The sequence below is a fragment of the Pipra filicauda genome, unplaced genomic scaffold (assembly GCF_003945595.2).
Source record: "Pipra filicauda isolate LSUMZ 115617 unplaced genomic scaffold, ASM394559v2 scaffold77_size3566232_pilon, whole genome shotgun sequence".
Taxonomy (NCBI): Eukaryota; Metazoa; Chordata; class Aves; order Passeriformes; family Pipridae; genus Pipra; species Pipra filicauda.
The window spans coordinates 2,089,553-2,101,870 of NW_024104953.1; the positions used below are offsets into that span (position 1 = coordinate 2,089,553).

General features: G+C 43.5%; 1 long non-coding RNA gene across 1 annotated transcript in view; it reads left to right on the plus strand.

Annotated features, from left to right (window-relative positions):
- LOC120324932 overlaps positions 1-6,893 on the plus strand; it is a 34,720-nt gene extending 27,827 nt beyond the window's left edge. Inside the window, exons 5-6 of the long non-coding RNA XR_005566642.1 lie at positions 1,062-1,212; positions 6,536-6,893. This is a non-coding gene — a long non-coding RNA (uncharacterized LOC120324932). The remainder of the gene's footprint in view (positions 1-1,061; positions 1,213-6,535) is intronic.
- The last annotated feature ends 5,425 nt before the right edge of the window (positions 6,894-12,318 follow it).

The window sequence follows — 12,318 nt, forward strand, 5'->3', positions numbered from 1 at the left end:
TGGTAATGGCCTGTATTATCAGCCATCAGCACCAGGAGTGGATTTGATCAGTGACACCCCCAAAAGCAGGAAGGAGAAAAAGGGGTTAAGCTGTAGGCAGGAAAGGGAAGGCAGAAATCAAGCAGCAAACAATTGGCACCTGGGCTCCATTGAAGACTAAAAGTGGAAAAAAATGGCTTAATTGAAAAATCTGCCTATTGTGTGAGCCTGCAGCCTCCAAGGGAAACAAACAAACCCATTCAAAGGAAGGAAAAAAAAAAGGCAAATAATTAAAAAAATCCTGTGCTGTGGTGCAGACTTGGGGTGTTTAACTCTTCCCTGCCCAGGGGTAGAAATATTGTTTGTAACCAAACAATCTCCCTTGTTAAAATATTTAGTTGGATTGAGTAATTTAGTAATTTCTTAGCTTCTCGTGGCATCTTCCATCAGCAGCTGGAGCTGCTGGGGGATCCCAGGGCAGCATTGCATGTGCTGAAAACCCTGATCATGATGGGACGAGTGGAGAGATGATTCCTGATTTCTTTTCTGTTTCACAGGTATCATAAAAATACAGAACTGTTTTCCCACTCACTTCAGTGTTGTTTGGGAGGTCTCCATAAGTTTCCTAGAAGTGTTTTCAATACTTTTCTACTTTAACTGTGGTAATGACTTTCTCCAGAGTTCACAGGCTGCAGTAGGTCTCCGCTGCACAGCAAGTCAGTGAAGGCTTTTTTTGCTTCTCCAGCCCAGCCTTCCTCAGCAGTGAGTTGCTGAGAAGCCCTGAAAACAGCTTGAGAACCCTCATTTATCACTCCTGGACCTGATCCATAGTGAGGACAGTGCACAGCAAGAAGCCTGGTGTTCTCTGGTGTGTGGCACACATCACTCTATTGGATTATCAGCTTGGAATGACGCCTTATTTACGTGGGGCTTGCCAGAATTGCTGCTTGGACAAATATTGGATAAGCTGTCCCAGGCCCAGCTTCCTTGGACAAGCAGCTTTTGAGCAAAAGCTCCTAATAGTGCTGGGTGGATGCAAGGTGTAATTTCATTGATTTATCATATCCAGTTGTATTTTGCAGAGCACAGAGATGCTTCAACCCAGTTGTTTGCCATGTGAAATTCCACAGCCCTGATGGCATCAGCAAGTGTTACCTTGACCACTAAAGGCTCTGGGCTTCAGCAGGCAAAATACCATTTCCAATGGAATATGAGCCCCAAGTTCTCAAAGAGGTCAGTTCTTCCCATAACACTAAAGATGTCCCTCGTGCTGTTTATTCTACCCCTTAAATTTTCGTTTACCTGATTGCTGAATTGCTACTTGTGCATTTTTATGAAGTTATGTTTGAGTATGAGTGATTTTCAGGCTTTTTAAATCACAGAATCATAGAGTGGTTTGGTTTGGAAGGGACCTTAAAGATCATACAGTTCTATCCCCCCCTGCCATGGGAAGGGACACATTCCAGGTGACTAGGTTGCTCAAAGCCCTATCCAGCCTGACCTTCAGCACTTCCAGGGGTGTCTCTCCATGTTCAACCTTGCTGTTGAAAAGTCTAATGTGGGCAGTGTCAAAGGCCCAGGATGGAGCTAATTTTAGACTATTCATACTTGAAACCAGAAGACTTTCCCTTCCATATTTGGCCAAATGAACATAAGGATTGGGTTTGTGTGCTGTAAGATATCTCCAGCAATGACTTCATTAGGCAATGAATTCTATTGTCCTTTATTTTCTCTAATTCTTTTGAGAGTATATTATTTCATAAAATATTTTAATATGCTTTTTGGTATCATGACTAACTGTTTCAGAGGTTTGTTTTTTTATTATTATTATTGTACAAACTAGAAGAGATTCTTTTTATTTTGTGTTTTCCTCTTCAATTTGTCCTTGGCACTGCTAAAGCAGTTGTACTGGTTCTGAGGTTTTAGTGCATGTGGTGAAGGGTTCCTGTTATAACAAATTTCTCTAGCAGTGTTTGGAGCTGCTGCAGCATCTTTGTGGCATTCAGGTATTTGTCTTGTGGTGTAATTTCAGAGGATCAGGAAATTTCTGTGCATATGCTGCTCAGGCTGCTGACCTTGAGGTACTAAAAAAAAGAGTCCATCCCATGTCTGAGCCCCAAAACATCTTCACAATTCTGTCCAAGGGTGGTGCCAAAGTTGCTAGATCCCTTTTTTAACATGAACCCTCTGTTGGTTTGAGCACTCCCCAGACACTCAGAAGCTCTGGGCCCCAGGTTTCTTAATGAAAGCACCTTCATTTTACAGAGTACTCAGAGCTATTTCTAGTGCCCCAAAGCTGCAGTATCTTGTGCATATTTTCCTTCTCTTTCTGGTCTAACAAATGCTCAATTATGCTGTGAAGAGTGGCAAAGCTCTAAGAGGAGAGTCTGCTGGTACTCCAAATGTTTTTCAGCTTGGGGTGGTGCATGGGAGTTCCTGTCAGGTTTCTCCTGGGGTCTCTCCTGCTCTGGTCAATGCCCTGATGGCTGGGCTGGGTTACTGGAGTTTTCTGTCCTCTAAACAAGCTTCTAAAGGTGTCCTGCTTGTTTACCTGGAGATGTTTATACTGTTGAGATGTAGGCATGGGAGCAGGGAATGAGCACAGAGGAGGCCTGTAGGGAGAAAAAATACTTTCCAGGGAGAGGAGCTTGGCTAACTAGATGATTGCCCTCTCAGAGAGCTGGTTGCTGGCAGTCCTACTCTAAGGGGACCTTTTCTCATCTGGCTTGAACAGAAAGCACATACACCACAAGTTTGACTTACAGTACTACAGAAATAAGTCACCTGCCAGTGATTGTAGTGCCCTTTGCAGACCAGCCCCAGGCCCTGCTGTAACATTATCCCTTCCACATTGTTAACAAAAATAATAGTGCCAGCATGTCAGGAGTTCAACTGCCTGGCTAAAAGCAGAGCCGTGGTGTTTGCCTGCCTTTTTACTTTTTGATTTTTAGCAGCGTTGAAATATGAAAGCACAGCTGGCAGAGGTGGCAGAGCAAGGCTGTCATGGAGCTGGAAGCCCTGCTCATGCTTCATGGATTTAATGCCTATTCATGTCACACACACAATGGGTTGAAAATCAGGTCCATTACTACATATCCTCAAAAAAGAGTTGCTCCGTGAGTGGGGAAAGCATGGAAGAAGCTCAGGCATAGGAATGTGGGAGTGGTGGGGGCAGCAGTGCCTGGGCACAGCTGGGAAGGGGAGAGGGGTTTAGTTGTTGGCTGTAGCATCCACCCACCCTATGCTTTGCTCTGCCTTGCACCATCAGTCCCTTATCAGCCAAGGTTTTACCTTGAACTTCCAGGAAGGCACCTTGTCGGGAGCATGATGGTATTAGAAAGGCTTTTAACTAATTATATCAGAGCTTTAAGATTCCACAAGAAAAAAAAAAACAAACAACAAACCTTCATAAATTCACATCTGCTTTGACAAAGCTCACCCCTGGTGTCTCTTTCTGGAACAGCTCCGTTGCTTCCTGCAGGGCAGTGCCACCTCCTCGAGGAGGGGAACGGGGCAGAAATGAGCTCGGTGTGGAGGCACCAATGGCACTGCCAGCCCAGCAGCTGATGAATATTTCACAGGACTCAAGAGAGCTGTGACTTTGTGGCAGATTATACCAGCCAGTGTCCCCTGTGCTCCTGTAAATGCTCCTGCATCTGCTGCCTTTGCTAATCCACTGTTCCTCTCAAAACCAAAATAGATGGGAAAAACGTATCAATTTGCTACTGTGCTTATTTGCATTAAAAGTAAGGGATTCTGTTAGGATGTGACAGTAGTGCACAGCATGCAGCCTGAACGTGGATTATTAACACCATGTATTTGGCTACAGCACTAGAAAACAACATGAGAGAGTTAAGGTTGAGCCTATGGGTAAAGCACACCACAGAGATGCTCCAGCCTTGAGAAAACACACACTCAGGAATTTGAATTCAAACTGAACTTTAATTTACATTTTAAAGAGAAGCCCAAAGGTTTTAAGACATAGAAATACAAAAATAAGCACCCAAATCACCTTAATTCTGTCCTGAAGTAAGGTTACAAGTGGAAACGTAAATTTGGGATTATTCTTTCATTACTTAGTCTCCAGCTAAATTAACTTAGTCATGCTTACTTGTCTAATTAGTGATGAAGGAAGAATTAAGGCTGTTGGCTTCCATCATAAAATTAAAACAAAAGTTGTTTCCACCCTCAAATCTCTGAAAATAAACTCACTTTCCAGATTGTGGGGCTTGATAGCTTTTCATTCCTCTCCACAGCATTATATTACCCCTGATGCTCTCTTTCTCTTTTACAATACTTTCTGGCATGCTAGTACTTATTAAAGAAAAAAATGAAACATTTGTACACAGAGGATTCTGAGACATAAAATTCTTACGGATAACAGTGCAATAGTTGTATCTATTTTTTCCTGCTTTTGGCATTTTTATGGCACGTAAGGATTCAGGGAGCTGTTTTGTCTTTAGCACATACAGTTGATGGCCAGGAGACTTGTGTTGCTTTGCAGAGCCTTTCAATCTGCTCTGCTGTCCTCTCAGTGTGAATTGAATTCTGTTTGCTCTGCAAGGCCACTGTCTGAAGTGTGTCACAGCAAGGTGACCAGACAGAACCCTCCCCAGGCACTCTGCCAGGTGGCCTCTGCCTCGCTCTCTGCGGCGGAATTGGAGCTGAGGGCAAAAGATATTCATTTGGTGGGGCTTAGGAAGCAGACAAGAGTCTGCTGTTGCTCGTCTCCTGCTGGTGTGAGGAGCTGGAGTGAGACAATCAAGCTTCAAAAGCCTTTTGCTTCCCATATTCATATGTATAATTCAAGCTGTTGTGTAAGTGGAAAAGCCCCTTGGTAGGCAGGAAGCAGATGTGACTGACTTTTGGACCTGTCAGCGTCAGTAACACGAGGTGAATAGGCAAAATTTGTTTGGCACAAGAAAGCAGGAGTCTCCTCCCAACTTGCAGTTCATCCCTATCCCTGGAAGTGTTCAAGGCCAGGCTGGATGAATCTTTGAGCAACCTGGTCTAGTGGAAGGGGGGTTGGGGTGAGATGATCTTTAAGTTCCCTTCCAACCCAAACCATTCTGTGCTCCCTGCACTGAAGCCTGTGGGCAAGAACAGAGCTCTCTTCCCCCAGCCCAACCCCTAAGAGGTTCAAACCCTAAGATGTTTTGCCAGTCTATTAACCCTCATGGGATTTCCAAGCACTTGCCCAGTCCAAGTGCTGCTCCTGAATCTCAGTGAGCACCTGTATCTTGGCATCCTCGGGCAGGGAGGTCGTGGTTCTCCCCGCTGTCATGTGAAGAACCATCTCTTCTTCCTTCATTCTGAACATGCCTCTTACTAGTGCCAGTCAAAGGCACCTCTTTCTTATGCTGGAAGAGAGAGTGAGCAACTGGTGTCTTCACCTGCTCTGTGCCACTCAGAGCTGTGCTCTGTGTTGTAGTTGATGAGGGTTGGGGAAAGACTTAGACCTCAGTGCAGGAAAACAGTCTGCCACTGCCTTTGACCTTCCATTGTTCTCCTCGAGGAGCTACAGCTGTGGAAATGAAGAACAAGTAGGGCTATAGCCTTTCAACAGCTGCTGTTGACAAGGCTAATAAATGGGATTTTTAACTGCTTCCTGGGAAAAGTCAAAATGTGCTTCATACAGGACATGATGCACAAAGCGTGGCTTCCCTGAAAAACCCGGGACTGTAACATGGAAGTTAAACTTAGCAATGCGATTGTGAGGCAGAAGAGTTTTACTCCTGGTTTAAGTGCAAAACTTCAATACAGAATTAAGCAAGGCACTATAATCTCCCTGCAACCAGTTACTAAGATAAAAATATCCAAGACCAAATGCTGAAAAATATATATTTTTAGGTATTTAATAAGTTCTGAGCAAGAGTATAGCATTTTATTCTGAAATAAGGAGTCTAGTATCAGTTCATCTTCCTTAAGGTACAAGCTGCTGGAACTGTAGGTTTCATGAGACTCTCAGCTTTCCTTTTTCTTTTTTTTTCTTTTTTTTTTGGTTTCTTTCTTTAAGGAATGCAAGTTTCAGGACTTGTGAGGGGAAAAAAGCTGGAAATGCAACCCAAATGTATGCCTGGAACACTGAAGCATATCAGAACAAATAAAAAGCAACTCAATTGGTTATTTCCATTTAAGTCCCAGCACTTTCAGAGGCTTGTTTTGGCACGATCAATTAGCTCCTCTGTGCTTTTTCACCTTCCACTGAAGCAGGGGGAGCTTTACAAGTGCTGTTTTATAATCCTCAAACAACCTACTAATGCTTTCGTTTCCCATCAATTTGTTGCCAGGCACAAAGGGGTTTAATAACAAAATGATTGATGACTCTATTTAAACAGAACATTAGCCTAATGACGTATGAAAGTGTAGCAGAGTTGTTAGCTCATGTACAAATGTGTTCCTGAAAGAGAGACTGAAGTTGCCTGGTCTGGTGTCCAAGTTGGTTTGCTACTCTTTCTGCAGATTTCTTCTTCCTATCCATCTTCTCTTCGAAGTTTTCCTGAACATTACCATTATCTAAATTGTATTGTAATTTTTTTTTTTTCCCCCAGAACAGGTGAATCATTAAACTACCTTATCCATCAGTTTTCTTCAAAACACCAGTAATTAAGAGCCAAAAGCACAGTGGAAGCATTTAAGAATCTGGCCAGCAGCTCATGCTCCTGTGGATGCCACACGTGCTGTGTATCACCCCAGTGTTTCCAGACATGCCCAGCTCCTGGGCTAAACTGGCTTGCTGCAGCTGGGCTCTGCTTAAGCCCTGCAGAGCATCCACTTTACACCTAGGAATCAAGTCCTAGATTATTTTTCCTCCCAAATGCTCAAGCTGGAAAACTCATGAAAGGTGAGCAATACATGAAATGTTGAGATCTAATACTGGCACTACAGGGATCAAAATGTTTTACAGTGTGATGTCCTCTGCTTTAAAAGCATGACTTAATTATTCTTGTAGTCGTGTTTTGCACACTTGGGGCTTGTGATACCATGGATATCTGGCTCCCATAACCATTTCCAGTCAGCAGTCACTGGCATATGCCTTACCCCTCCTTTTGTATTTTCTAGTGGTCCCAGACACACAGCTATTGCCTGGGAAGCAGCAGGACCTTGGTGCCACCTTTCAGCCTTCCCAGAGCAGGAGTTGGTTTGATGATCTTTGTGGGTCCCTTCCAACTCAGGATATTCCTTGATTCTATGATAACTCCAAGAGCAGCAAGTTCTTTAACAAAGGACTTGGCCAACAGTACCATGCTATGGCTGCAGATATATTAAGGGCTGTCTAAGGGAAACCAGGCTTTGTGCTGCATGGCCAGGCTCATTTCTGAAGCAACCAGGATGGCAGAGTTTCTGCTGAGCCCTGCATCTTCTGTCTTTAATGGTAGATGTTTCATTAAAGACTCCCAGCTCTAATGGAGTTAATCTTTGTATGAATGAGAACTCACCTGACCTCCACTTGAAACCTCTGGTACTTTTCCATTATCACACACTTAGAGGAAATCAGGTATTTGAGCCAGTGCATTTATAAAGATTATGCAGGCTACATCACCATTTTAGAAAGGCTTTTCACTGCACATTTGTTTTTCTTCATCGCTTCTAATGAGTGTTTGGCCAAGGAAAGCTCCAGCTTCATTTTTAATGCTGCTTGTCCCTGGGTGACCAGCTAAGAAATACTTCACCTGTCATTACACAGTTATCCTCTGTCTTCATCCTAAATGTCTCACTGCTGGATGAAAGGGACCTTCCTGGTACCAATCCCCCTGCATCCTGACAAGTCTGTCAGTCCTGCTCTGCAGAGCGTGTGTCCACCCCGGATACCTGATGACAAATGAACTATGACTGATATTGCCTTTATATCCAGCAGCCATTAACCCTGCTGGAGTTGTTTTGTCACACTGGAGACTATGAGGAGGATGGTTTGCAAGTCTTTTATACCTAAAACACAGTTATTTATAGCCTGAATACTGTACAGGAATGGTGGGAAGTGAATTATCAAAGATGTTTTGATTACCTGAATAAGACTCAGTTTCAAGTTTATCCTAATGATGAAAATATTCTTCCCTGGAAATGAATATGTTATCTCCTGTCACTCTGGCAGCCCCGCTCTGTCTTTGCCCCTTTCAGATTTGGCTAATTTAGGAGAAGGACCTGATCAGAGATGTGGCTGATTTAGCTCTAAGCTAAATTTAGTATGAGGGAGAAAGTAGTCACTCTTACTCATTACAGCATGGATTTTTCTAGCTGAATTCAGACCAAACCTTCAGACCACACTGTCCAGGAAGGACTTGTGCCTCAGCTGGCTGGAGTTATCATCCATGGTCAGAGAAAGCTTATGCTGGCAAGGCTCCAGCCCTTCCCTAGGCTCTGCTTTCTGCCCTGTTCCTACTGTTTTTTATCATCTTCCACCTCAGTTTGCCACTCGCAAAACATCATCTGGAGCAGTCACAGCGGAGCCTGAAAGGAAAGCCCATCGAAGGAGCTGGAGATGGGGAGCTCTGGGGGCACCCATGGTGCCAAGATGCACCATGCTACCTCCTGACTCAGGCACTGGAGATCCGGGTGGATTTTCTGCAAGATGAGGCTTTCCCAGTGCTGATGCTTCATTTGAAGTGTTAATTTGGACAGGTTTGTGCTGTCTCCTCCCCCCAGTCCTGCTTGAAACGAAACAAGGTTTTTCTCCTTGTGAGATGTTTCAGTCTGGAGCTAGTGACTGCAGGTATGGGTCCTGTATAGCAGATAATATCTGACAGCATTCATTACTATCATTTATTATGACCTTTGCAATATGTTAATAGGACCCCACTCGCAGAATAGATTAAAAAATAGGCTGCTTCAACATGCACTAGGGTGAATACTTGTGGGGAAATCTTGAGGAAAGCAAAAGAGATGCACAGGATTGTTAGAGGAGCTTCTCCTCTAATCCTCTCCAGTGTGAGGAGCCTCACACTGGGAGCCTAAGAAGGGGTCTTTAATTAAATAGAATGGCTCATAAAATCATGAAAGACTTAAGTTTGGACATGCCGATGCCCTCATCTGGTATTTCCTGCCGTTGTCCTGGATCTCAGACACCTTTAAGCCTTAAATTTTTTAAGATACTTCTGATTGAAACAAGGAATGGCAGGGAGCTCATTTTTCATGTGTTTCCAGGTATGTATCATGCATATACAGTGGGAAACTAGTTTGAAATTTCAGTTTGAAATTGTGCAAGGAAAACATCTGTGATGAACCATGTCCCGTGCTAGGTCCAAGATACAAATCAATGGCACTTCTACATAGGATAGAAACATTCCTATTGACTGTGGGTTTGGGTTTTTTTTAATCCACATTTCTGTGGAACCACGCTCTTTTTATCATGCAGGCTGTCACACATTGATTAGCCCAGTTTTATGCTAAGAAAAGCTGTGCTGGTGGTAATGTCCTTCTGCCTGCAGAATGAAAGAAAAAATCCATTTTTTTGTTACTTGGAGAATTGAAAATCAATGTTATTTTTTACTGTCTGGAGCTCAGCTATAGCAAAACTTGGGCCAAAATCTCTGCAGGTGTAAAGCAGTACAGATGCTCTGGCTGGAGGGTGCTCGTGCCAGCTGAGCCAGATGGGGTTTATTGCTTGTTTGATCAAATTAAAGGATATTTGTGTCTCACACCAAATCTGACAAAGAGATTTGTAAGCAGGAGCACTAAGGATGATAAAAGTCATGTATACAACTTATTATTAAATAATAAATCAGGCTTGCATTACCAGCACAGCCCCCATGATGTGTCCTGCTTCCAGTGAGGTAAAATAGGGCTGATATTTGCATGGCTTGAGCAGTGATCACCCTAAAAACTGAGAGGGCCCCATTGTTCACCATAGCAAAGAGCCCACCCCATTTCCTCCAGTGTTTCCCAGTCCTGTAAAACCCTGGGGACACAATGATTATGGAGACCAGGTAGTGTTACTGATGGGAACCTGTCCTGACCGAGGAGGGATGTCCCCTGTGGGTATCAATCCAGTGGGGATCCTTATTCCCACAGTTTCTCATGCCCCTGCAGAAAACCAGCTTCAATTTCTTCCACTAAACCCAGATGAGCAAACTGGACTTTTTATCATATCCTTGAAACACCAAATAGAAACTGCAATATATCTGCCTGCAGGTGATGAGTACAATTATATCCCCCCTGCTGTTTTGTTGGGGGTTTTTTTACCCCCCAAAGGAAAAAGCATCTTTCACTGCAGAAAAACCTGCCCTTCATTTAGTGAAGCTGGCAGCAGTAGGGAGAGAAAAGCTGCAGATTGACAGAGGAAAGACACAGCAGAAGTGCTCCCAGAACACTGCACAAAAAAGATAATCTTAAGATGTTGACCTCACACAGAAATGTGTATAATCAAAGAGAAAAACAGCAGTATAATGTCCTGGCTGTTCCCTAAATGGGAATACTGTATACATTGCAAGCTATCCTACCTGAGAGCCTGCAGTTACATTTTTCTTGTGATTTTTTTTTTTTCTCCAGAACAGGAAATCTGGCATCTTTAGAGGTTGATCCCCTTATTTCTGAATCCCCTGCTCTTCTTTTTTTCCCCATCTCCTTGATCATATTATGGTCTGGTTTTATCAAAGTACTTTGGGGTTGATAATTTGCAAGCAAACAGTGCAGCTCCATTAAATTTGTGCCCATGAGAAGTCATAGGAGATATCATTTAAACCCAAATAATTTAAAATAATAATAATAATTTGTTCCATCTCCTCTCCTTGAGTTCTTGTAGTCTTTGAATTTTTCCTCCTTTAATATTCTGCTTATAATCCTGTTCTCTTCCAGACCCTGCTGTTCAGCTGTTACTGAAACATCATCTTCAAAAACACCGAGCGGGGAAATGTTGATTTGTTTTGATCTCAGGGGAAATATGTAACTCGGCGACAAGCCCACCACCAGCAACTCTTAATACACAGCCAGACAACTCGCAGAGAAATCACCTTGCTGTTGGGCTGCCTGTGCATATTTAATTGCATCTAATTCTTGAATGCTCCTACAACTTGTTTCTGCTCTGTGAATAATGGAGGTTTTGGTTCGCTGGCTGAACCAAAGGAGACTAGAGGCAAAAAAAGCCCTGTAAATGGTTTGGTTTCATTTTCAGGTTCGTTAATCCTCACCTTTTAAAACTACTTTTGTTGGTTTTATTATGAAATGGACAAAAAAGGGGGTTATCTGACATCCCCCCCCCCCCCAAGACCCAGGAGGGTGGTGGCACCATCATCCAGCATGTACTGTTGGTGCTGTGACAGGACCATCACATTCAAAGCATCTGCCATCATGTGATTTTCCAAATCAGGTCAAAGCATCTTCTGCCATCATGGAGTAAATCATTGCTGGCATCATTGCTGCATTTGGGGAATTGTAGTATGTTTAGTTCCCATTTGAAGGTTCCTCTAGACCTATTGAGCTTGAAAGGTAAGTTGCTAAGCCAGACACCTCCAATGCCAGTTAATGGCAAGGGTTGAATGGCTCCTGCTTCTGCAATGCCTGTAATTGGAATGCTGGCACTTCAGTATAACCATCCTGAAATACCCAGGTGCCAGGATCCTGGTGCCAGGATCTTCCCTGTGCCTTACTGTCTGCACACTGTTCCAGCTGCAGGCAACAATGCACCTTCCAGTGAGGGGCTGTCAGAGAGGAGATGTGGGAACAGAGACAAGTGGAGGGATGGAGGAGAGAAGAGGAGGAGTGGGGGGAATTGAGCATGGAGGATTTCAAGAGCTATGTTACAAAGACATGAGCTGTCAGCAGGTTCAGGGACCTTGGAGCAGCTTGCTACGAAATGAGACTGACAAATACAAGAATGCTGTAACAAATAATGCAATAATGCAAGAATAATATAACTGATGCAAAAATAAAAATACTAACAAGAAAGATATTGAGGTGCTGGAGCGTGTCCAGAGAATGGCAGTGAAGCTGGTGAAGGGTCTGGAGCACAAGTGTCATGAGGAGCAGCTGAGGGAGCTGGGAGTGTTCAGCCTGGAGAAAAGGAGGCTCAGGGGAGACCTTATCATTCTCTACAACTGCCAGTCAGTCAGTCTCTTGTCCCAAGGAAAAAGTGACAGGACAAAAGGAAACAGCCTCAAGTTGCACCATGGAAGGTTTAGATTGGATATTAGAAAAAATTTCTTCACTAGAAGCATTGCTAAGCATTGGAACAGGCTGCCCAGGGAAGTGGTGGACTCACTGTCCCTGGAGGTATTTAAAAGACACAGATGTGGCTCTTGGGGACATGGTTTAGTGGTGAGTTTGGCCATACTAGGTTAGTGGCTGGACTCTATGATCATAAAGGTCTTTTCCAACCTAAATTATTCATGATTCTATGAAAAAAAA